The sequence below is a fragment of the Jaculus jaculus genome, chromosome 4 (assembly GCF_020740685.1).
Source record: "Jaculus jaculus isolate mJacJac1 chromosome 4, mJacJac1.mat.Y.cur, whole genome shotgun sequence".
Lineage (NCBI taxonomy): Eukaryota > Metazoa > Chordata > Mammalia > Rodentia > Dipodidae > Jaculus > Jaculus jaculus.
In genome coordinates this window covers 117,046,802-117,072,142 of record NC_059105.1, presented here as the reverse complement: position 1 = coordinate 117,072,142, position 25,341 = coordinate 117,046,802, and the positions used below count along the sequence as shown (strand labels likewise).

Below are 25,341 nucleotides of genomic sequence, written 5' to 3'. Positions count from 1 at the left end.
GGAAGTGGAGACAGGAGGGCCCCTGGGGCTAGCTGGCCAGCAGGTCTAGCTGCACCAGTGACCTCAAGGTTTAATGAGGAGCCTGGGTTAAAAAAAAAAAAAAAAAAAAGTAGAAGCCCAGCATGGTGTCGAACGCCTTTATTCCCAGCACTTGGGAGGCAGAGGTAGGAGGATCACCATGAGTTGGAGGCCACCCTGAGACTACATGGTGAGTTCCAGGTCAGCCTGGACTAGAGTGAAAACTCTATCTAACAAAAAAAAGAGGGGGGGGCTTGAGAGATGGCTTAGTGGTTAAGCGCTTGCCTGTGAAGTCTAAGGACCCTGGTTCGAGGCTCAATTCCTCAGGACCCACGGACGCCAGATGCACAAGGTGGCACATGCATGCTTCTGGAGTTCGTTTGCAGTGGCTGGAGGCCCTGGAGCTCCCATTTTCTCTCTCTCTGCCTCTTTCTCTCTCTGTCTGTCGCTGTCAAATAAATAAATAAAAATTAAAAAAAAATAAAGGTAGACACCTGATACTAAATTTTTGCCTCCACATGAATACACATATGGATGTACACCCCCCACACATGTACACTCACAAACATATAAACACACGTACAGAAACCCACACACAAAAGAAAACCCCAAATGAACAAAAAAACACCCACCTAGGAGGCCAGAAGACAAGCACAAGGACCCATTTCAAGAGGATGTTTTCCCTCAAACATCTGAAAATGTTTCAAATTAAAGTTCAAGGTTGAAAAAAAAGAAGAAACCAATTCCACAAAGCGCCTAGCCATAACCACCTTCCTTAACTGATCATAGGAGCTTCTATAATAAAGTTTAATAAAAATACTGAAAATATATTTTCTCATCTTTTATTTGCAAAGATAATGGAATGATGCATTCACTAAGTTTCTTAGAAAACAGATCAATTTCCTGGCGTACATTCTTGCATAGTCCTTCTAGGTAATGCTTTGTGCTGGGCATCCAGCAGCTTAAATAACAAGATGATTTCCTTAGGTCTCTCCTCCACCTCTCAGCGTGAAGGGAGCAGAGACAACTCCTTTATCCTAGGCTCTCTCAAAGGAGGGGCAGAGGAGCGGCTCCATACTCTGTTCCCCAAAGTGCGCGAGGCCTTGGTGAGCGGTCTTCCAGGATGTGGGACCAGGGCTCTGCTTCTGGGGCGTGTCTTCCTGGGGCGGGGCCGCGGCCGGGGCGTGGTCTTCCTGGGGCGGGACCGCGGCTGAAGCGTGGTCTTCCTGGGGCGGGGCCGCGGCTGGGGCGTGTTCTTCCTGGGGCGGGGCCGCGGCTGGGGCGTGTTCTTCCTGGGGCGGGGCCGCGGCCGGGGCGTGGTCTTCCTGGGGCGGGGCCGCGGCTGGGGCGTGGTCTTCCTGGGGCGGGGCCGCGGCCGGGGCGTGTCTTCCTGGGGCGGGGCCGCGGGGAGCATCCCATGTGTCCTCCAGGAGCTCTGTCGGTTGCTGGTTGGTGTTCAGAGAGACTCTGCAGCTGCAGTCCCCAACAGTCTCGGCCTTCTCCGGCCGTGGCCCCAGGAGGTGCTGGGGAAGGATGGCTTGAAGCTCTGGGGGACCCAGAAGAGCAGCGGCGCCAAGGCACGGCGAAGGGGTGAGTCTCCCCAAACCTACCTCTTAGCTGGCAGTCCTGGAAGAGAGATGCCACGTTACTACGATTTGCCCAGCATAGAGCAGTGAATGACTATTGGATACCACCTAAGCCCTTGCTTTACAACTTCCAGGCCACAGCTGATGGGGAGCAGTGACAGTTAAGTGTGGGTGCAGCTTGACTGGATTAAGATTTACCTGTAGAACTGGAAAAAGCATTATTTCTCAGTATGTCAGCAACATGTTTCTGAAGGGAACTGGTGTGTGGTTCTCCATACTGTGAATATTCTACATGCTGTTGTAAGTTTAAAAAATATTTTATTGTATTTACTTATTAGTGAGAAAAACAGGGAGGGAGAGAATGGGCACGTCAGGGCCTCTAGCGACTGTAAATGAACTCCAGACGCGTGCACCACCTTGTACATCTGGCTTATGTGGGTACTGGATAATCGAATCTGCATCCTTAGGCTTTGTAGGCAAACTTGCTTCACTTTTCCCAGGTGCCTTCTCCACAAAATAAAATCGTGTTGCACTTCATGACCTGCTTCCTTGGATGTTTCATTTTTTCCAGAACCAGCACCAGGTGTGAGACAGGAAAGTTTGCAAACCTGCAGGAGTGGGGAGGGAGACAAACAGTGACCTCAGAGAGCAGCATGCTCCTTCACAGGGTCTTCCTTCAAGCCACCTCCTTTTCAGTGGCTCACTCTCAGGGCATGATTTCCTTTGCTTCAGTGCAAAAAAACAAAACAAAACAAAAAAAGTTGGCTCACCTTTAATGGTGGTAATCTGCTTAACAATTGTAGCTTCAGTAAGGTAAAATCAGTCTGCCTGTTAACTTCAAACTTACTTTAGTCTTTGCTGTGACAAAGTGTACATATTTCATAGCTTTCTGTTCTATACCCTCTGTCAAACACACCAGTCCATTACTTTTAATTTCAAACTTAATCAAATTCTCAGGGCATAGGCAGAAATACACAGCCAGATTTTTTTTGGTGGGGGGGGTGGGTGGGCAGTAGCCCAGTTCCAACAAAGCTTTTTCTTTCCCCTTTAAAAGTTCATAAACTAAGCCTTCTCAGTCCACAACTCTGTCTGCAATTAGCATTTTCAAATTCTCACCAGGATAGCCCATAAAGCTCTGTTTTATAGCACTTCAAGACTTCTCCATCCAAGGCACCAAATCCTTCCACATTCCTCACCGCAGTGACCGCATTCTCAGTACCCACTGTCTGTTGCAGTTACCTGTCTTTGCTGGAACAAACATCAGACCAGAAGCAGCTATGGGGGGAAAGGGGTTATTTCAGATTTACAGAATCCAGGGGAAAATCATCAATGGCATAAGAGAGACATAACCAATAGGCAGCAAGAATGAACAACCAGAGCTTAAACTTGCTCTCTTAACATACCTTAGGGCTGGAATAAAAGGTCTGCCCCCAGTGACACTTCCTCCAGCAGTTTTCTGAAGACTTAAGTAGGAAGCTTAACCTTAATAAAAAGTGCGAGGCTGAGGGTAGGGCACATGTATTCACATTGAAACCATAGGTGCCAATTGGCAGGAAAATCTTGCAAAATGTCTAGACGCAGGGAAGTCTTAGGATAGGCTTCACAAACACCAGAGATCAAGGCAAGCTGAATGCATGACTGTGACCCCAGAGGACTGAAAAGGAAAATTTAAAAAAAATCATTCAACATAGGTCACTTCATCACATTTCTAATCAGGCAGTGCAGTAATATTTTCCAAACTACATGTAGTAGTCCACCTGACACTAGGTTTAAAAAATGAAGTAGAATACACACCACCCAGAAAGGGTTACTGCAGAATAGTAAATTATTTGTGAATTACACATAAATGTACACATTTCTTTTTATAGGTCATGATCAGTTTAAAAGTCACTGGAAGCCAGACATGATGTCATTAATCCTCACACTCAGAAGGCTGAGGCCTGCCTGTGGCCACAGAGAAAATTCCAGGCCAGCCTGGGCTAGAGTGAGATACTACTTTTAAAAAGTAAAAAATAAATAAATAGATTTTAAAAGGTCAATGCATTACAGATATACAAATGAGAGGTAATGAATCATATATAAGTGACAGTTTGCATCTATCCCAGGGATAGGAAAGTGTAAGAGCTGAACCTCTGCACACAGCTAGAGTATTCCCATCCACTCTGCTGCATCCTTCCAGAACACTATTCCTTTTTTTTTTTTTTTTTTAAATTAGAGTCTCATTGTAGCCTATGTTGACCTGTAAGTGATTCTGTAGCCAATGCTGGCCTTGAACTCACTGTAGTCTTTCTTCCTATCTCAGCCTATTCTGGTATTAAAAGTGTTAGTCATCTTGCCAAGCTAATTTAATTATTAATTTTTACACAGTTTTCTTAGTCATTAAAATATATGCAACCCATGAAGTCAGACATCTACCTGCCATGGAAGGGATAACAGAGTCATAATTTACAACCTCAGTGTGTTTCTGACACCCTTGTCACAGCAGAAGCAGAAGGAGTAGAAAGATCAGAAAGAAAGAAAAAAAATTACTTGTAACAACTACAAACAAACAAGCAGTCAGGAGAAGCCAAGCCTCATGCTCACGCCTCAGACAAAGATATGAAGCAGCAGAGACAGATATACTCTAGAGGCTCACAGGATAGAGACAGGCCTCCTGAGCCTGCTGAGGAGCTAAGTAGTAAACAGAACTAAAGAGTGACCCATAGGCACCCTTTGAGTAAGATTCCAAGAACTGAGAAACACCCAGAGACTACTGTTAACAGAAGTACAGTTACTTATGAAGCCAGGTAGACCACAACTGCACACAGCATCCCCTAGAGCCTGTCCCAGAAATCAGGCTTTGCTCATGCAGGCTTCCTCTGCAGAGGGTTTCTCAGCCTTCAAATTGGGAGCCCAGGGTATAAACAGTAGTGGGAGCATTCCCTTCCACCTTGCATGGGAGCCAAGGAATTGGAGGTGGCCATGTAGTCTACAGTCTGAGACTTGAAAAAGCTAGCTGAGGTTATCAAAGGAGAAAAATGTCATTTACAGGAACTATACTTTACCTGTGGGTGTTGACAAAGCACCAAAGATATCAGACTTAAGGTACAGCAGGTAGAAGCAGATAAGGAGGGTCCCTCAGCCCTTTGTGCTATGCAGTGTAAGAGGGCCTTTGGGTAGCTCCATATTATCTTTGGGTGATTATTTAAACTGAAAGAAAGCAACCCAGAACCTTGGTAAAGGGGATGCTGTGGGCTTTCTCACTGATGCTGGCTAATGCTGCTTCACTTTCTAGGGTGAATCTCCAAACCCTGTCATTCTTATCCAGTAGACAAACATCTGTGCCACCTCCAATGAAGACCTCATCCCCACATAATCTCTTTTGTAGTTGGATTTGCCTGTGAGTGAACATAAGAGGTCTGTGGCTGGAGGCTGCAGTGTTCAGTGAAGTTGGCAGAACTCACCTAAATCACATTACAGTCCAGCTGTCAGGGCAGAGAGGAGGACAGTGGAGTTACTGGCTCGGTATGTTATTTGAGAGAAGAGGGCAGAGTCCTGGCCTTAGAAGTATAAGGAGCTGATGAGAAGAATGATCCTAGTTTACAACCACACACCAGGGGTCTGTCCTGGGTTCCAGCCTGTCTCCCCCAGGGCTTCTCCTTCCATCAGCATTGTGATAGAGCTTAAAGGAGATAGTTCACCAAGAAAGCATGGCTTGTCCTTAAACCATCAGCATATGCTGCTGCTTGCTAATCCCATTTCCCAATTTATATATATATAGATGACACCAATATGATGATTTGTACAATAATCCAATTTTACAATGCTATGAACTCAGTAAAACTCATTGTTACAGTTTTGAATTTTGATTTTTTTTTCCAGGCTAGTGATATATGATCCAGTATTTTCTTGGAACACTGGGCATCACCAGTGATCAGAAAGGGAAGTGGGAGACCACTCCATGCATTATACTGATGAACTAGCATGTGTAGCAGTGTAGACAAAGCAAATGCACTTTAATCTGCCAACATTTTCAACCTATTGTGGGTGTATCAACGTATAACCCCACTGTAAGTTGAGGAACATCAGTATTTGGTATGTGTTGTACATATGTCGATGTTAATATGCAAGTTCAGGAAAATAACTCCGAACATAGCATTGTCCTTTATTCTTTCATATAATAGACTGAAAAATGGAATTTCTCCAATAAAATTCTTTCCCAGCAGCCTGATGCTAAAGAATGATTATGTCTTGGCTGGGTGCGGTGGTGCACACCTTTAATCCCAGCACTTGGGAGGCACAGGTAGGGGGATTGCTGTGAGTTCAAGGCCACCTGAGACTACATACAGAATTCCAGGTCAGCTTGGGCTAGAGTGAGACCCTACCGCAAACCTCCCCCCCCCCAAAAAATAGAAGGATTATGTCTTATACATAGGGTCACTGTGGCTACAATTCACTGTAAACCTCTTTCAGTGTGGAAGCGCACATGAAAACAGGTGTGCAGGGTGGGCATGCTCTCTGGGGATTCTGAGAGGCCCCGTGCTCTTCATTCTTCTGTTCCATGTTTCATTTTTCCCTGGTGATTGGGCAACCTTGACAATTGTCAGTGAAGATGCTGGTTGTTTCTAGTGTGAATACTAAAGCCAGCTGACTGAATGTTTGTTCACTCTTGAGATAATCAACTGGTGTTTAGATTTGAAAAATACATATTTTCATACATATACATAAGTACATACAATATAAAAAGACTGCAAAGGAGGATTGCTGAGAAGAAGTGACAGAGGAGTGCTCAACACTGAAACATCTCTATCACACCTTCTAAGGCTCAGGGTCCGATTGCGGAAGAGGTGGCGGGAAGAATGTAAGAGCCAAAGGAAGGGTAGGACACCTTAAAATGTACTCTGCCAGACACACAATGGCCTGGATATCTGTGACCTCACAGTGCTTGGCACTACTTCCACAAAACCATCATAATAGGAGGAAAAGATGATGACATCAAGAAAGAGAGAGACTGATGGAAAGAAGGAGAGGATATGCTAGAGAGTGGAGTTGTAGAGGGGGTGGAGGAGGGAGGGAAATATCATGATTTATTGTCTATAATTATGGAAGTAGCCAAAAAATTTTAAAAAAAATTTAAAAATTGCACAATGAAGGCTGGGCATGGTAGTGCATGCCTTTAATCCCAGCACTTGGGAGGCAGAGGTAGGAAGATCACTGTGAATTTGAGGCCAGCCTGAGACTACATAGTGAATTTCAGGTCAGCCTGAGCTAGAATGAGGCCCTACCTTGAAAACCAACCAACCAACCAACAAACAAATATTGCAAAATGTGTCATTTAGCACTAAGTACTCAGCCTCCACTTGCTGTCAGCACTTTGGCCACTTTTGAGTTTTCCTGGTAGTCAGCCCATCTATAAAAAGAAACCTCTCCTACCAGTGGTGCTATCAGTCCTAATCTATGGGGATAAAACAACATAAATATTTCAGGAGTAAGTGGGTGGGTATTATATATCCACTTAGTCAACCAACAGTAGTGGCTTCCCCACTAAGGAATGTGACCTTTGGAAATAGGCTCTTGACTAGGTTTTCATTCCCAGGCATATATTTACCACATCCTTCAAGGCTCAGGGAATATAGTGGAAAGGGGGTGGAAGGAATGTAAGAACCAGGGGATGGGGAGGAGCACTTTGGGACGCTATCTTCTGGACACACACATGAAGTGACTGTTAGCTTATGACCTCAAAGGAGCTGTCACTCCCTCCACAAGATCTCCACAAAATTGAGCTCATCAACATTTCAACATGTATCATGGAGGGGGGAGAGGGAAAAGTCATAAAAATAAGAGAGGGCATATGGAAAGAAGGAGGAGTTCAATGAAATTGGGATGGGGAACAAAAGAACATATTAGAAGGTAATCCTCACCAAATTACATTATGTTCATGTATAAAAACTGTCAATAAAAGTTTTATGTTTTATTTTTACATGAGAGAGAGAGAAAATGGGCATGATGCCAGGGCCTCTAGCCAATGCAAACAAACTCCAGATGCATATGCTACTGTGGTGGTTTGATTTAGGTGTCCCCCATAAACTTAGGTGTTCTGAATGCTAGGTTCCTAGCTGATGGAGATTTGGGAATCAATGCCTCCTGGAGGAGGCAGGCTTATGGGTATTATAGCCAGTGTCCCCTTCCCAGTGTTTGGCACACTGTCCTGTTGCTATTGTGCACCTGATGTTGGCGAGGAGGTGATGTCCACCCACTGCTCATGTCGTCATTTTCTCAGCCATCATGGAGCTTCCCCCTTGAGCCTGTAAGCCCAAATAAACCTCCTTTTCCCAGAAGCTGCTCTTAATGGGTGATTTCTACCAGCAATGTGAACCTGACTGCAACAGCTATCATGTGCATCTGGCTTATGTGGGTCCTGGGAAATTGAACCAGAGTCCTTAGGCTTCACAGGCAAGCACCTTAACTGCTAAGCCATCTCTCCAACACAATAAATTGTTTTTTAAATTGCAAAATAAGTGTATCAAGGAATATTCCTTCTCCCTGTTATACATATTGGTATGGAAGAAATTTATTAGAGTTGAAGATATTTACAATACTGTGTATTTTCCAAAATCAAAAAACATAGGAGGGCTGGAGAGATGGCTTAGCAGGTAAAGCGCTTACCTGCGGAAGCCTAAGAATGCACGTTTGAATCTGCAGGTCCCATGTAGCCAGACACAGTGATGCAAGCATGCAATGACGCACATGCACACAGGGGCCAGGCTTCTGCAGTTCTTTCACAGTGGCTGACAGGCCCTGGCGCACCCATTCTCTCTTTCTGCCTCTTTCTTTCTCTTTGTAAGAAAAAAAAAAAGGAAATGTGGAATTAGAGAATATTCAGGTCATACTCATCATGGAGGAGCAGATGAAACGAGGCTCCCACCTTGCTGTCAGATTAGGAATGCAAATAGCATGTTCTAGAAGGTGTTCTGACTGTACTATTAAGGACCTCTACAGCTGGTACTCACTTCTATTCAGGAAATTTCTAGTAAGATAATCCTGAAAACAGGAAAAGGCTTCACTCACAGTGGGGGGCTCAACACAGTATTACCATGAGAGTGGCATTGAAATGATTGAGAATTTAGAGAAACCAGTGAGCAAATATTGGCCTCTCACTGAGATGACTCTTGGGCGTGGGTGGAGCCGGCAGCAGTGGAGCCACATGCCCTCGACATCCGCACGCCACCTGCCACAGCTCATCCCACTCTTAAGTGGGTCCCCAGCCACCATTTCCAAGGCAGCCCTGAGGCAAAGTTCCCAAGTGACAGGAGGGAGGCTTGGAGCGTCCCAGGGGCAGAGATGGGACCCAGAGTCCATCCACCAACCCAGATGGGTATGTCCCCTCTGCCAGTGTGAGAGGGACGAGCCACCTGCCACTTAAGAGTGGGATGAGCTGTGGCAGGTGGCATGTCATCTCTGTGTGCGCTCTGCCAGTAGCACACGGAGGTGGCCTGCAGGTCTCTGGTCATCCCTTGCCGGGGATGGGGCTGCAAAGAGGCGGAAGTTGGAGCAGGGCTTGATCATGAGCTTGCATGGGTGCAGGAACGGAGCATGCTGCTGGTCTGGTACCTGACAGCCACGTCCAAAGATGCCTGGGACCAAATGCCTGAGATATGGCAACCAGGGAAGGAGAAGGGATAGAAGGCTGCTCGCTGGGCTCCAGTCAGGTCCTCACAAGTCTTCAGGATAGGGATCATACAGCCATGGCCTCTGGCACAGGGAAAAAAATGTCTGTGGCTGCCGCCTTGAGTGACCTGTGGACTCCCAGGGAGCACATTGTGGAGCCAAGTATGGCCTTTTGCTTCTCTGCTGCTGTTGGTAGAAATAGGCATTGAGGTCCTTTCAAAGTTAATCACGTCATTTTGGCCGACACTTATGTACCTTTGGAATTAGCTTTGAATCTTGAAATTAACATAGCACATTGATTACAGTTGTTGGTCTCTGAACTGTGCAGGCTACATGTTAACCCAGGGCTTTCTTTACATTCTCAACCTCTTGTGGAAACTTGATGGTTTTACAGCTCAGTTGACTTTGCGCTTCAGCGAAGTTGATCTTTCCAAGCCCTCTCTTTGTGTTTGCAAGCTAAGAGAAACAGGGACTGATTGCAGTTTTTAAAGACATGGCCTGGACATCTTTGCCCATTAACAACTGTGGTTCTTTTTGATGAGTTATAACTTTCCTTTTGGAGACAGGGCTTCACTTAGTAGCCCAGGCTAGTCTTGAACTCTGGCTCCTCCTGTCTCTGCTTCGCTAATGCTAGAATTTACAGGTATGTGCCAGGGTAGTTTACTTCGTTGCATTTGACCTTTGACCTGGCATATACATGGAAAATTGCTTTTTTGCAAATAGATGCTAGGCTGACCCTGTCCATGATGGGAAACCTATTGTGGTGGTTTGAATGTGAATGTATGTTCCCCATAGCAATTAAGATGTTTGTCTGAGAAGCCTAAGGTCCCAGGTTTGAATCTCCAGGTCCCACAAAGCCAGATGCACAGTGTGGCACATGTGTCTGGAGTTTGTTTGCAGTGGCTACAGGCCCTGGTGCACCCACTCTCTTTCTGCCTCCTTTTCTCTAATAAATAAGTGAAAAATAAAGTATTGTTAAAAAAAAAGATTGAGCTTGCAACTTGAATCTCCAGCAGGTGGAGCCCTGCTGGGGAGGAGGTGTCAGTGGAGACAGAGCTTGTAGTCCAGCCCTACTAGTGTGTGGAGAATTAGTGTTTGCTGGCTGTTATGGTGGTGTCTGTCTACTAGACATCTATGGAACCGAGCCAGCTTCTTCCGCCATTGATGGATTTCTGGACTCTGTAAACCATAAGCTGCTTTTGGTCAGGTGTTTGTCCCAACAATGAAAGTAACTGCAACACCTACTTAGAATGAAACGCGGCCACTTGAAATAGTATTTACACAAGTACACATGTGCCTTATCATGGAGTGAACTGGGACTGTGTTTGTGTGTTTTGTAGTAGATGTGGTGTGGTGTTTTGTGGTGTGTAGATGTATTCACATGTGTATGTGTGTGTACATGTGTGTGCCTTATGCACACTTGTGCAGAGGCCAGAGGAGAAAACTGGGTGTCTCCCCTCCACCACATATTCCCATGTTTCTTTTGAGATGGACTCTCATTATTACCAGAGCTTACACTTTTATGATCCTCCCTTGTTCTTCATCACACATGTTTCCTTGCTATGGAGTCTAACTATTAGCAGAGTTTACCATGGTCATGGTCCATCCGAGCTCTGTCTCCCACATGGCTGAGTTTACAAACATTGTGGCCAACACTAGGAATTTATGTGGGAGCTGAGAAATTGACCTCAGGCAGTCTCAGGCCTCATGCTTGTGCAGGAAGTATAAGACCCCCCAGAATGAGTACCCCACGCTCCGCCTGGAAATGGCGACACCCCAAATCACTCACGAGAAACGGTCTTGATGCAAACAGCAAGAGGATTTTTATTCCAAGCGTGCTGGGGCCCACAGTCATACACCACGCAGGGGTAGAGGACTGCAGAGCCCCGAATACAGGAACGGGACAGCTTTTATATGATTTCTAACAAAGCCTGTGCATTAAAACCAATCATTTCTTAGCATCAGGAGCCCGCGCAGTGCGGGCCAGTCAGTTTATGCCACTTCATAGTTTCTAAGCCAATCATTTTTTTTTAAATTTTTTTTTGGTTTATTTTTATTTATTTATTTGAGAGTGATAGACAGAGAAAGAGGCAGAGAGAGAGAGAGAGAGAATGGGCACGCCAGGGCTTCCAGCCTCTGCAAACGAACTCCAGACGCGTGCGCCCCCTTGTGCATCAACTAACGTGGGACCTGGGGAACCGAGCCTCGAACCGGGGTCCTTAGGCTTCACAGGCAAGCGCTTAACCGCTAAGCCATCTCTCCAGCCCTAAGCCAATCATTTTAAATTACTCAAGCCCATGCTCCATGGACCAATCAGTTTCCTATAACCTCAGCGGTCAGCATTTGTGTGGGCTCCTGGGTGGGGGTGACAAAGTGTGGTTAAGACAGGCTATTAGGGCTTATGGTGCGAGCAGTTTACAGAAGCCAGATAAGCGGTTTAATCCGTTACTCACTTCCCATCCTCAAGGGCCTGTCTTACGCCCTTTCACCTAGTTTTATATCGAGGGCGGGCTCTGACACAATAAGAAGAGTGACTTTTTCCTTACTTTCTAGCAGAAAGTAGGGCCTGGAATTTGAGGTATTCAGGGCCCCGCTAAAGCTCCTTTGGAGCGTGATAGTATTTCTAGGCTCCTGGCTTCTTGGGCCTTTCATTTCCCACTTTTTTTCTTGTTAATAGTTCTAATCCTAGAACTGGGAGGACTAAATGCCAGTTTCCTCTTGGCTTGGAAGGCCCTTGTACTGTTGTCTAAGTACCATGATCTGGACCGCACTCATTCGTTCTCTAACAAAAGCAATAAATTTATTAATTATGCAGGGCCCAACTGTAAGCATCAGGAGCAAAACCATTAAGGGTCCCATTAGAGGAGAAAGCAGAGTGGTCATCCAGGGGGACTTGTTAAACCATCCCTCAAACCATCCTTGGTCAGCTTCCCTCTCCCTTCGACATTTCTCTAGCCTTTCTCTGAGCTTGCTCATGGAGTCTCTGATAGCTCCTGAGTGATCTACATAAAAGCAACATTCTTCTTTTAAGGCTGCACACAACCCGCCTTCTTTTAGAAACAGTAGGTCTAATCCCCTCCAGTTTTGTAGGACCACGTCAGACAAGGAGGTCAGATCTTCAGTTATGACAGCACGTAATTCACCAAGTCCTTTTTCTAATCGTTGTGGTCCCGTGACCAGGGCTGTGGTCCCTGTCCCTACACTGGCGGCTATCCCTAAGCCAAGCATGACTGCTAGGGTAAGGGTCACAGGCTCCCTTTTGGATCGGGTAGGTCGATAGTCATACTCATCGATGACCGCTTCCTCAGGATGGTAGTAAACTCAAGGGACAAGCTGGACCATTATACAGAAATTTTTGGATTGGTTAAAAACTGAGGTGGAAACATAGGGAGTTAACCCAGTATCGCATGCCCATCACCTGTTATATCCTGGCACTAGATATTGGTTGTCTGAGGTCTGATTATAGATCAGTGTATTATCTTTGGCTATACATTTCTCTCTGAGTGTTTAAGACCATGCAGATAGCCAAATTTAATTAAGGATTAATTTTGGAGGTCATTAATGGCTCTCCAAAGAGACTTTAGGGACCCAGGAGTAGCCCCATAACTTACTGGTGTCTTCTGTCAGGATGAGTCAGGGCCATGCTGGCCAAGTAGTTTTCCCTTCTTTGGGAAGTCAGGAGGACTGATTGTTCCTCAATTGTGACTCTCCTGTTTTAGACTATACACGAATTTTTTCTGGGTCTCCATATCCTTCTTGCTCAGGAAGACAGGTGACTTACCAGGGGGCCAGTATAGAAGTGTCCCATCATCTCCAGTGGCCTCATGACCTGGGAGCACAGGCCAAAATATTGGTGCCTCTTGCTCTGATGATTCCAATTGGCTTTTGGCTTCTACGTAGGTAATTAACACACTTAGAAAGGAAGTTACATCAGCCTGGATGTATGTACATATAGAGCACATTTGATTACTGAAATAGACTTAAAGAATGGCACAAGGATTTTTAAAATTGTTTTGTCCTATCTTTAAATTTTTGGTTGTACTATGGCAGTATAAGCCTTATATATGAGGTATAGAAAGTAGATACATCTCATATTTTAAATAGATAATATTTATAAATATAGGTAGAACCTGCTATCAGTCTTGAAAACAGTACCAATTGATTTACAGACTAATTTATTTAACCTAGAAATTGTTAGAAAAGGACAAGTAAGGCAGTATTAAGTCTTAGCACCTGTGTTTGAAAACATCTTTGATTAGTTCAGATACCTGTGTTGGTACAAATTTCCCAGAGAACACTGGAAGCAGAACCACAGAATTTATTTAAAAAATTTTTTTAAACCAAAATCTATCTAAATTCTAATACAACCCTTGATAAATCTTTTTGAAAGAAAAAAAAAAAAACATTATTTGACAACCCATGATTTTGGCTTAAACTTGATCGCTATTGATTTTATGTACCATAGAAATTTTTATTAACATAAAACAATTTTATGTTTTACCCATGACTTAAATTTGATAAAGCTTAAGCATGCTGTCCCAACATATCCCAGGAAGATGAAGGTTATTACTGAAATTAAATCACTTAAACCTAAGTGATTAAACCTAGCTATGACCATTTAATAAAGTCACAATGTCTTTAGGTATGAGTACTTTACCTTTGGAAATTAATCACTTCGATGTGAGCCTTTATCTTAAGAATAGTTAAAACCTTGATGAAAAGAGGAATCTAATTTATTTTACTGAGCAAGTCTTAAAGCCAGTTTTATACCCCTTAAATCATAACAAATTAGCATCAGTGTCCTGTTAATGAGTGAGGCCCTATCATAAGACTCAGTTTCTCCACTGATTAAAACCTTGGCATCAGGTAAACATTGGATTTAATCCAATTAAATGTTTCAGTGAAGGGGCCCTTACCCTGATATACACATTAGATAAGCCCGATGTTTGTCTTATGTAAGGAGTTTGTAAGCTGATCAAATACCTTGACTCAGTTTACCTGTTTTGTCTAGTGAGAAACTTTATCTAACAGATGTGACTTTAGGTGTTCAAAAGAGAAGAACTAAAGAGAACCACAGTTACATGTTGCACTCCTTTTACTTTGTCAGAGACAATTGGCCATTTTGTCTTTAGTCAGAGTCTGGGGGACACACGGTTTAAACTTGCATGGGGTCTGAGATAAAAGGGGGTTTCATCGGTTTTTTTCAGAGTCCAGCTTTCCATGAATTTAAGTAGCATATGTTGGAAAGCAAGATAAAATGAAGTTACAGAGCCGAGAGATAAACATCCTGACATTCCTTATCCTATTCTGAAGTTGTTTTTACATAGCAAATTCACCCATTTGCAAAACACAAGGTGATAGACTCTTATCTATGTTTAACCTGGTTAAACCTCTAATTACATCTGTACTTATAACTTTGTGACCCACCTAGTATAGGCATCACCTGTGTCTAATATAAGATGAATTTAGATTAAGACTATGTCCCTATATAAAACTTTTAGAGTATCCTTAAGAGTCTGGAAACAGTCGAAAAATCTCTAACTTTAGGCATGGTGTTTAGGTTTAGCTTGAAAAATTTTTCCTATATACGCACATCTTTATTTATCTACTTTTACATTTTTATCTAAGCACCACTCAAAAGACATTTTAAATGAACATTTTATGTCCCAACATTGAAAAATTTTTTTCCCCAGTTCCTTTAATCAATTTATCTTATCCCATTATTAACCACCTTTCTTATAAGGCTATTATGAAAAACTACACCAAATTAATTAATCTCATTACTCATTAACAAGTGAGTAGTCTAAAGACAATGTTATGTCATTAATACCAATAAGACATTAAACTAAGGCAAGTATTTTTATCTTGAGGCAGGCTGGCTTAGAAGTCAGGTCTGTTGCCTCCTCCTTTTAAGTACATTACAATTTTTTAAAAAATTCCTATTAAATTACCACTTTAGAAAGAATTCTGTTGTTTTTAATATTCCTCTGTGAAAGTTGAAGTTGACCTAGAACATAAATTTAGTAATTATATTCATGATATCATGTAAAACTTTAGTTCTTTATTGCCCCCGACCTGCGGGGCCAATGTTACGTGGGATGGTCGAGGAGGGCTGCAACCTGAAAGAACGGGCGAGAAAGAAGAAGGAGACCACGCGGAGGTTTTGTCAAGGTCTCGTTTAATGTTGGATTTTTTTAGCTCTTTTATAATCAACCAGCAGGTAGGGCAATAAGGAGGGAAAAAAGGGGGAGGGGGTACAAGGAAGGAGGAAGTAGGGCCACCTGGCCGTAATCTTCTGGAGCATCTTGTGGCATTTCTGGAATCTCTCTTGTGACATCTCCCAGAGCAGCTGTTTGTTCTCGGGGGAGGGGCTGCATGAGGGCTGCTAGTTCTCTTTTGTCCTCAGGGCAGTGAGGGGCCATATGAAGGCTGTTAGTTCTTCTTTTGTCCTAGGGTGGTCAGGTCATGGTCTCTGACATTTCCTCCCTCTTTGTATAATTGAAATGGGCAAAGTACCCTGTCTTAGGCTATATGGCATGCTTCCAATCCCAGCACCAGTTACTGAAGATGGCCCGCCTGTCTTAAGCTATGAGGGCTGCCTCCACTCCTGGATCCACAATAATCCCATCATTGGCCGAGATCACAGCTCATGGTAGGTGATCCGCCTGTCTTAGGCTATGTGGATGGCCTCCAGGGAATGGACCCTACAATATTCTCGTCTCTGGCTGTGGCCATATCTTAGCGGTGTGCCCCTGGGCTTGGTACCATAATAATCCCATCATTGGGAGCATCACAGCCATTTAGGGAATTGAAACCATGACCTATTGTTAGCTAAGGAAGAAAAATTAAGTCGGGCTGAAGGAGAGCCAAAGGGTGCCTCATGTGTTTGGCCCTCTTCTTGTAGCTGCAATCTGTGGTAATGGACAGACACCGAATTTCTGGTGGCAGAATCAACCTGTTCTTTGACAAAAGAAGTTAGTCGTTTAAATGCCCAAGGTCCAAAAGAAAGAAGAAGGAGGAGTCCTACGAAGGGATCAAGAATAGAGGGGTAATGTGGAAATCAGAGGAGAAGAGGAGAACCAGTTTTGGTACCATGACTTCTGCTTTTCCTGGTTATGCTTTCGTTCCTCCAAGCTGGAACAGACCTTGTCAATACTATTTTGAACTAGGCCAGTTTTGTCCATATAAAAACAACATTCTTCCTTAAGTGCAGCACAGAGTCCCCCCTCTTGTAGAAAGACTAGGTCTAGCCCACGTCTGTTTTGGAGGACCACCTCAGACAAGGATACCATAGAGTCCTTTAAGTCTTGAAGACCCTTTTGTAATTCCTGCAAGTCCTTATCTACTGCCAAAGAGAGTTGATTAAATTGTTGTTGGGAGGTGACTAATGAAGCGATGCCTGTGCCTGCTCCGGCGGCACCCAACCCCAGGATAACAGCAAGAGTGATGGCAGTGATAGGCTCCCGTTTGGCACGTGACGGAGATGTTCCTCCCTCCCAAAAATGGAGGAACTCATCTTTGGAATGTATTGTTAGCTTGGGGAAGAGTTGTACAAGGATACAATAATCTTTGTGAGCTAAGAAGGTGGAAGTTACAACGTAAGGAGACCAGTAGAGCATGTGAAGTAAGTGCCAGCAGGGGCAACAATATAGAAAAAGCTAGAGTTAACAACGTGAGTGAGATTGCAGGTTGTTTGAAGCTCTATAGGGGGAAACATGGACGGACCCAGGAGGCACACCCCACACCCAGATACCTGGGCGACAGTGAGGCCAACCCCATCTTGCCATTGCCACCGTAAAGCCATGGTGTCATTGGTCACCGTTAATTCTGCATATAAGGCTATCCCTTCATAAAAAGGGGGTCGAGGTGAATAACATACCCAGCATTCCTGAAATTCAGATATATTGGTCTGATGTATGGCCTCTATAGAGGCGATAACCATGGTCAGAATAAGGTCTGCCAATGAAGGCAATCCTAACGGTAGGGTAGGTCGAAATAGAGTGACATCAGTAACAGCTTGTGGTGTTGAGGGGGGGGGGGTGTATGTTTTTAGCCTGGCTGGGAGGGGGCTGATGAAGAATGTGGGATTTGGTCCTATAGCAACTTTAGAGAATTGAGGGTTTTTTTTTTTTGATATGAAAAAGATTCTGTTTAATAATATGCAAGTTCTGTTTCATCATACACATATCCTATGCAAAGACCTAATTTCCCTAACAGATAAAGAGCTCTTTAAGCCAATGAGAACAAAAAGAACAACAAAATGGTCGAATGCTCACAGACGAGAAACTCCACAGGCTCCTAAACATGCACAAATATGATATTTCTCATTTTTATACAAAGGTGAGGGGGTTAAAGTATATATAGTCCAGTGTAGATTGCTTGCCTAGTGTGCATGAAGCATTGGGTTTAAAGTTTGGTACTGCAAAAACAACAACAACAACAATAAAACATAAATTAAGACATGCACAGAGATGCCATTTCCATCTGCTTGACTGGCATTTGGTGACCCACTGTGTTGCCAAGGAGGTGGGGGTAGACACTCATCCGGGAGGCAGTGTGAACTGGCCTGACTTAAGAGACCATTCTGTCAATATCTGTCACAGCTGCAAGCACACGGGCCTTCGGAAGTCTGTAGAAAATCCACTTGCTTATGTATGCTTACAGATTCTTTCCTGAAAGGTGATCAACTGCTCTGCTGCTGGCAAAAACTGGAAGTAAACAGAACGTCCCCATGGCTCAGCTGCATGATGAAGTCTCGCTTGCTTTTCCAACGAAGGGGTGAGGGAAGAGCCTGGCGGCTCAGTCGGAAAGGCTCTCTGAGAAGGCAGGCTTGGACTACTGCAGGTGCTCCAGGTGGCTCAGGATGAAGTGGCTGGTGTCGAGGAAGCGCCCCACGCAGTTCACGAGGCATGCCTCGGCCCTACCGTCCAGCCTGGGCCCCGGCCTGTCCACGCCCTTGTCCCAGCACAGCTCGGTCATCTGGTGGATGATCCGCTGCGTGCGCTGCTTCTGCGTCTCCACGTCCAGGAAGCGCTGCAGCTCGGGGTCCAGCGACGAGGACCACGGGCTGTCCATGTCCGGTGCACGCGCCTCCCACCCGCTGCCACCGCTCAGCCACGGCACCGGAACGAGGGGTTTTTTTAAGAAGTTTAATTTTAAAAGTGAGGCCGTGGTCTGTCCCAGAGACATATAACCTAAGGCCCCACTCAAATCCTCTATGGTTTTCCCATTGTGCTTCCTTTCCCTTTTCCATGAAGGATATCAGTATGGGGTTGCACCAATTGTTACATTTTTTCAGGGGAAGTATCCTAACTCCTCCTTGCCTCCCAAGGAAGGTCTTGGGTAAGTCTTTTTCCTCTGTTGGGTATTTTCTTTTTACTGTAATATAGTCCCATGGAGAGGAGGGATGTCAGTACCTATCTCCAGTAGTCTCACATCCCCAGGAAGCACAAAAATAATCTTTATTATAGCCGCAATAATTTGATGTTCTTGGCCTATGGGACGGTCCGGGGCAGACATAAATTGGGGCCGCGGTGAGAAGGGTTCTATCAACCATGCTGCCACACCCATACTGGGGAAGGTATTGACCTCCAGTATTTATGGGTTTGCTTTGTGGCCAGAAATGGTTTGGGGTGCTCCACAGTGGGTTGGCTCCTAAGGCGAGGGCACATAGGTCCACTTCTAGAGTGGGCCAGGGGGTTTGATGACTTTCCTGAGAGGTGGCGTTAACAACGTCATTGGCCTCACTTATTATTTGCCACGTGTAGTTAAATACCTGATATGCTGTTCTTGTGGCATTAGTCAGTGAATGTAAGGTTGTCAATAGTAGAACCAGTATCTTTGTGGTCTCCATTGTTCTGACTTTCCTGTAACAGAGCACAATTAAGGAAATTCTCAGGGTTTTCCCTGGGTGGGTTATATAACTTTATTAATCTCTCAGGTAGCCACCTGGCATTGCTGCTTTGTGTATCATAGACACATGCATGTCCCTTGCCCCAAATAAGCACAGGGTCAGGTCCCTGCCATTTGAGTGTCAAGGGGTCCTTCCAAAGGGCTTGTGCATAGTTATCAATAGTGGAGGGGTGCCAAAGACGGTCTGCAGCAGATCTCCCTTCTTGAACTAATGTAAGGAAGTTTATTACAAATAATGCATGATTAAGCAGATTTTTATAGTTTCCTGTGCGTGGGTATAGTATTCCCCCACTCGACTGTAGTTTGGTAATGGTATTTTTGAGAGTTTGGTGAGCTCTTTCAACAATTCCTTGTCCCTGTGGATTATAGGGAATGCCTGTGATGTGTCTGATGCTGAGCTGTGAGCAAAATTGTTTAAATATGTTACTTGTGTACCCGGGCCCATCATCTGTCTTTATTGTTTTAGGCTGAGGGAGGACTGTTAGACAAGTGAGAACATGATTAATTACATTTTTTGTGGCTTCCCCAGATTGGAGGGAGGCAAAGATAAATCCACTATATGTATCAATGGTGACATGGATAAACTTTAGTTTGCCAAAAGTTGGCATGTGGGTAACATCCATTTGCCTTAGTTCCCCAGGAATAAGCCCGTGGGGGTTTACGCCTAAATGTGCCTCAGGTAAGAAGGTTAAACATCCTTTGCATTGACGGACTATTTGTCTGGCTTGTTCCCTAGTGATGTGGAATTTTTGCCTAAGTGTCTGAGAATTGAGATGGTGTAAATTATGGGCGGCCTGTGCTTGTTGTAGGGGGTCCGGTGACTTAAGGTCAGGATTCTGCATGAGACCTATAAGTTGTGTAGCTTGGTCCACCTGCCTATTGCCTTGAGTCAGGGGTCCTGGCAACCCAGTGTGTACCCTTATGTGTCCTATAAAAAAGGGGTGGATATGGTTATGAATGAGAGACTGAAGAGTGGAAAACAGAGGGGTGGCGTTGGTTGTGGGCTTAATATAGGGGGCTGTTTCTAAGAGGGGAACAGAGTAGGCTAGATATGAGCTGTCAGTGTACAGATTAAAAGGCGAATGTGGTAAGACTCTAAAGACTTCAATAATGGCGTGTAACTGAGGAATATGGTGTAATCAGTGGAGTTACTTTACCATTAATAGAATAAGTGGCCCTGCCATTGGAAGAACCATCAGTAAAGACCAGATCAACACCCAGGATTGGAAGATGTTTGGTAATATTTGGAAAAATAATAGGTGTTTTATGTTTTATGTAGAAATTGGATTAATTTATCTGGTGGGTAATGATTATCCATCCTTCCCTGGAAGGACACACAACTTACTGCCCATTGATCATCATTCTGAAGTAACCAGGATACTTGGGATGTATTGTATGAGGCTATTATAACTTCTGGATCCTTCCCAAATAGTTTTCAAGATTGTTCCCTCCCCAAGCAAATCAGTTGTGCTCCTAAGGACTATAGGTGGGGAGGACCTTGGGAGGGTGGTGGGTAAATTAACCCATAAAAGGGGGTTGCCCTGCCAGAAGAGTGCAGAAGGAGAAAAGGGGGTAGGGAGGATTATGAAATGTAAAGGCTTGTCAGGGGAAAAATAGGTAATGAACTGGGCAGAGATAGCTTGCTCCACCAAACCCAAGGCATTAATGGCTTCTGGGGTAAAATGTCGAGGGGAAGAAGGATCAGTTTCTCCTTTAAGGAGATCAAACAGAGGCCTTAATTCGCCGGTGGTTAGATGGTGGTTAGATGTAAATAGGGGCGTAGCCAGTTGATTTCCCCTAGGAGTCGCTGGAAGTCATTTAAGGTCTGAAAGGAGTCTCTTCTTAGTTGTATCTTTTGAGAGACAATCTTATGTGGAAATAATTCAAAGCCTAAAAACAAATGGGGGGAATTTATCTGAACCTTATTGGGAGAAATTTGGAGGCCTCTCTGTTGTAAAGCTTTTATAAGCTGTTGTGAAACAGCATGAAGTTGGGAGACATCAGGTCCTGCTAGTAAAATATCATCCATATAATGAATAATATAGAGAGAAGGCCAACGGAGGTGAAATGGATCAATGGTTTGGGTGACATATTTTTGACAGAGTGTAGGGCTATTAGCCATACCTTGAGGTAGGACCCTCCACTGAAATCTAGGCATAGGTCCAACAAAGTTAGTAACAGGAAGGCTGAAGGCAAAGCATTTACAGTCTTCTGGGTGTAGGGGAATGGAGAAAAAGCAATCCTTGAGATCAATGACTATTTTTTGGTACCCTTTAGGAATAGCCACAGGGGAGGGCAAGCCTGGCTGTAGAGCCCCCATGGGGACCATAGTTTTATTAATTTCTCTGAGATCCTGGAGTAGTCTCCATTTTCCTGTCTTTTTTTGTATAACAAAAATGGGAGTATTCCATGGGGAAGTAGATGGCTTGATATGACCAGTGGCTAACTGTTCCTGCACTAACTGTGTAGTCGCAGCCAACTTGACTGAGGAGAGGGGCCATTGATCTACCCAAAAAGGAGAGTCATTCTTCCAAGTGATTTTATCTGCCTGCTGTGCAGGAGGTGCAATGGCCCTTAGGAAAAATGGTGATACCCCAAGCCTGAGCGAGTAGGTCTTTGTTGCTGAATAATAGGCTGCGTAATGCCTTGATTATTTTTTCCTAGTCCTGTCCCTGGTATAAAGCCCTGAGATAGCATTTGATGAGTGATTGTCTTATTTGGGCTGTAAATAATGACCTTCATTTGGTCTAGTATATCATGCCCCCACAAATTTATAGGTAAGCCATCAACCACAAACAGTTTGACTATCCCTGAGTTTCCTTCTTGATCCTCCCTTGTTAGAAATTTAGAGCTCTGTAAAGTGTTCTGAGATTGACCAATTCCTTGTAAGTGGGTAACAGAGGACTGAAGAGGCCAAGCCGAGGGCCAATGATCTTTTGAAATTACAGTGGCATCGGCTTCTGTATCAATGATGCCTAGAAACCATTTTTTATCTAGTTGGAGGCGAAGGGTGGGCCGGTTGCGGGTGATAGCCTGGACCCAGTAGATATCAGGAGCCTGGGTTGGTGTTTCCACGAGGACTGTGAAGGGCAGGGCCATTGGTCTGTGAGGGTAGGGGGAGGGCTTGTGCCACTCTTTGGCCCCTGGATATAACTAAGGGTCCCAGGGTGGCACTGGCCAGGATTTTTATTTCCCCTGTATAATCATTGTCCACTATGGAAGGATGAATGGTGAGCCCTTTAAGGGTGGAGGATGCTCTTCCCAAGATTAAAAAGAACATATCAGGAGGGGGGGGGGTCCAAAGGTTCCTGTGGGGAGGACCTGGACTCCATCCTCTGGTGTTAATATTGTATCGGTGGAGGAACACAAGCCCAATCCTGCGCTTCCTGCTGTGGCTCGATAGAGGTGGGGGGTGGGTTGAGTTGAGGGGGGTGGGAGGATTGGGGAGTCGGGTACAGAGGGGTGAACTGCTGGCTGTTCCCCGAGGCCGGCAGGAAATGGATGGGCTGAGGGGCCCGGGGCTGGCCCCTCAGCCCGTTTCTCTGGAGAGGAGGTAGGGGGTTTCTTGAGATATGTCTTAGAATGGCAGGTATTGGCCCAGTGTTTGCCCTTTTTACAATGTGGGCAAAGAGTAGCAGGTTGGAGTGGGCGTGTTTGTGGCCCAGCAGATGGCAAAGGGGTCACGGCCGTCATGTTAGAATTATTGGGGCACTGTCTGGAAAAATGCCCAATTTGGCCACATTTAAAGCAGGCTTTGTTGGAAAATGGTTGCTGAATAGTGGCCCCAATCGCAAGATTGACAGCTTGGGAAATTTTGTGGGTGAAGGTATCAACATCTTTGCAAAGTTGAATCATGTCCTCAAGAGAGGCTGTTCTAACTTTGCCGCGCAGGACTGACTTGCAAGCTGAGTTTGCATTTTCATAAGCTAATTGTTTTAGGAATTTAGATTCGGCGCCTCCTGGGCTGAGAATACGTTCTGCTGCTTCAGTGAGTCTGCCCACAAAATCAGTATAATCCTCTTGGGCACCTTGAGTAATCTTTGACAAGGGGGAGGTAACTGAGCCCCGTGTAGGGATCATATGCCAGGCAGCAAGAGCCGCATTAGCGGTTTGCGCCAGGAGGCCAGGGAGAAAGCCCCGTTGGCGAGCCTCAGTGGCATACCTGCCTTGACCCGTTAGTTTATCAAGGGTCCAAGTTGCTGTGGGTGAGTTGGGGTCCCTTAGATTAACTGAAGCAATTGATTGACATCTATCCATAAAGTCCGCCTTCCATGACAAAAATTGTCCTCGGGTTAGAACTGACTGAACAACTTGGGTCCACTCTCCTGGGGTTAAATGACCTCCCCCAGAGAGATCCTCGAGAAGGGAGAGAGTAAAGGGGGCTGTTGGGCCATAAGCCTGTACTGCAGAGTGGAATTCTTTAACCTTTTTAAAGCGCAGGGGGCTAGTGAGTCTCCGGGGGCTGGGCACCTGGAGCAGCGGCGGGAATTCTAACAGGGGGCACTAAGAGTTCCTCAGGCCCTTCCTCTGCCTCTGAGGTTTCATCCTCATTATCCGAGACCGGAGGAGAATCATGGTCTTCTAATGGGGCATCCGAGGAGGAAATCTGGGGTGTGGTGGTGGAGCGCGTAATCACTGGGAAAGCCAAGGGACGGCATGGGGCAAGAGATTTTTTAATGTTTTTGGTTGGAGACTGTTTAGGGGGCTTTAATATAGCCTCATTAATTGAATTTTGCAGTAAGTTTAAATCTGAAGAGAGTTGGGCAAAATCCTTTTGTAGTTTAAGAACATCCTGTAATTCAGTTATTTGTTTAGTGAGATGTTCCTTAGCGCCAGCGAGGGCAGAGGGAAAAAACCCCGAGGATAACAAGGTGGGAGTGCAAATTGGAGAGGGATAAGGAGGGGGTCTAAAAGGGAGTGCTGATGCAGTCGGAGGCCAGTCGGGATTGTGGTATTTAGCAGCCTCATCTTCAAGAGAAGCAGCATCACCCAGATTGAGTGGCTTGGGATCACAGTTTTTTGAAAAAACTGGGTTAATGAGGGGCGTACATCGAGAAGCAGTTTCGGGGGGAATAGGCTCGGGTAAGGGCAGATATAACTTTTCTATTGTTCGGGGGGGCACCAGAGTTATTGGAGCTACAACCCATATCGATAATGACTGATGGGCAAGGGGATTTCTCAGGAGGAGAAGAAAGCGAAGCTAAAGAAATGCCGTGCGAGAGAGGGCGGAGGCAGTACTCAGCGACAGAAAGGAGTTGTTGTTTATCTGGATCTGAATGCGCTTCCTCCACTATGTCTCTTATGAGTCCCCAGTAGGAGAAAATCATGGAGGGAACGGGATCAGGTCCCTCCTCTAGAATACGGTGATTTAGGTCTTTACCAACCTTTTGCCATTTTTCAGGATGAATATCAGGACCAGAAATAATGAACCAGGGACACACTTTGTCAATGAAAACAAAAAAAATTAACGAGGTCCTTTTTCTTAACTCTAATTCCTCTTTCCCTGAGTGAGCTCTTTAAATCCTTAAGAAAAAGAGCCTCTTTACTAAGCTTTTGGCCCATTCTGAAAATCGGACGAGAATGAAAAATAAGGGCCCTGACTTACTGTGTCCCGTAGCCGAAATCGCGAGCGACAGAATGGCGGGGCACTCTTCAAAATGTCTCTTGGCGTCCTGAGGAGATCTCCAGCGTGGTTAGTCGTCTGGTCAGACCCGTGCCTCGAGCCCCACGTTGGGCGCCACTTGCCCCCGACCTGCGGGGCCAATGTTATGTGGGACGGTCGAGGAGGGCTGCAACCTGAAAGAACGGGCGGGAAAGAAGAAGGAGACCAAGCAGAGGTTTTGTCAAGGTCTCGTTTAATGTTGGATTTTTTTAGCTCTTTTATAATCAACCAGCAGGTAGGGCAATAAGGAGGGAAAAAAGGGGGAGGGGGTACAAGGAAGGAGGAAGTAGGGCCACCTGGCCGTAATCTTCTGGAGCATCTTGTGGTATTTCTGGAATCTCTCTTGTGACATCTCCCAGAGCAGCTGTTTGTTCTCGGGGGAGGGGCTGCATGAGGGCTGCTAGTTCTCTTTTGTCCTCAGGGCAGTGAGGGGCCATATGAAGGCTGTTAGTTCTTCTTTTGTCCTAGGGCAGTCAGGTCATGGTCTCTGACACTTTATAGGCTGCAGTTAAATAT

The 25,341-nt window shown here is 45.1% G+C and overlaps 2 long non-coding RNA genes across 4 annotated transcripts in view; one reads left to right on the top strand and one right to left on the bottom strand.

Moving 5' to 3' along the window:
• Positions 1 to 1,342: 1,342 nt before the first annotated feature.
• Positions 1,343 to 3,254, bottom strand: LOC123460283. Of its 3 annotated transcripts, none has more exons than XR_006636868.1 (4): positions 3,008 to 3,254; positions 2,721 to 2,879; positions 1,803 to 2,212; positions 1,343 to 1,644 (listed from the first exon to the last, which is right to left on the bottom strand). It is a non-coding gene; the product is annotated as an uncharacterized LOC123460283 (long non-coding RNA). The 3 variants fall into 3 exon arrangements; XR_006636867.1 differs by having other exon boundaries at positions 2,021 to 2,212; XR_006636866.1 differs by having other exon boundaries at positions 1,343 to 2,212.
• The window catches only part of LOC123460284, a 39,879-nt gene continuing 15,946 nt past the window's right edge, over positions 1,409 to 25,341 (top strand). The window contains exon 1 of the long non-coding RNA XR_006636869.1: positions 1,409 to 1,608. This is a non-coding gene — a long non-coding RNA (uncharacterized LOC123460284). The remainder of the gene's footprint in view (positions 1,609 to 25,341) is intronic.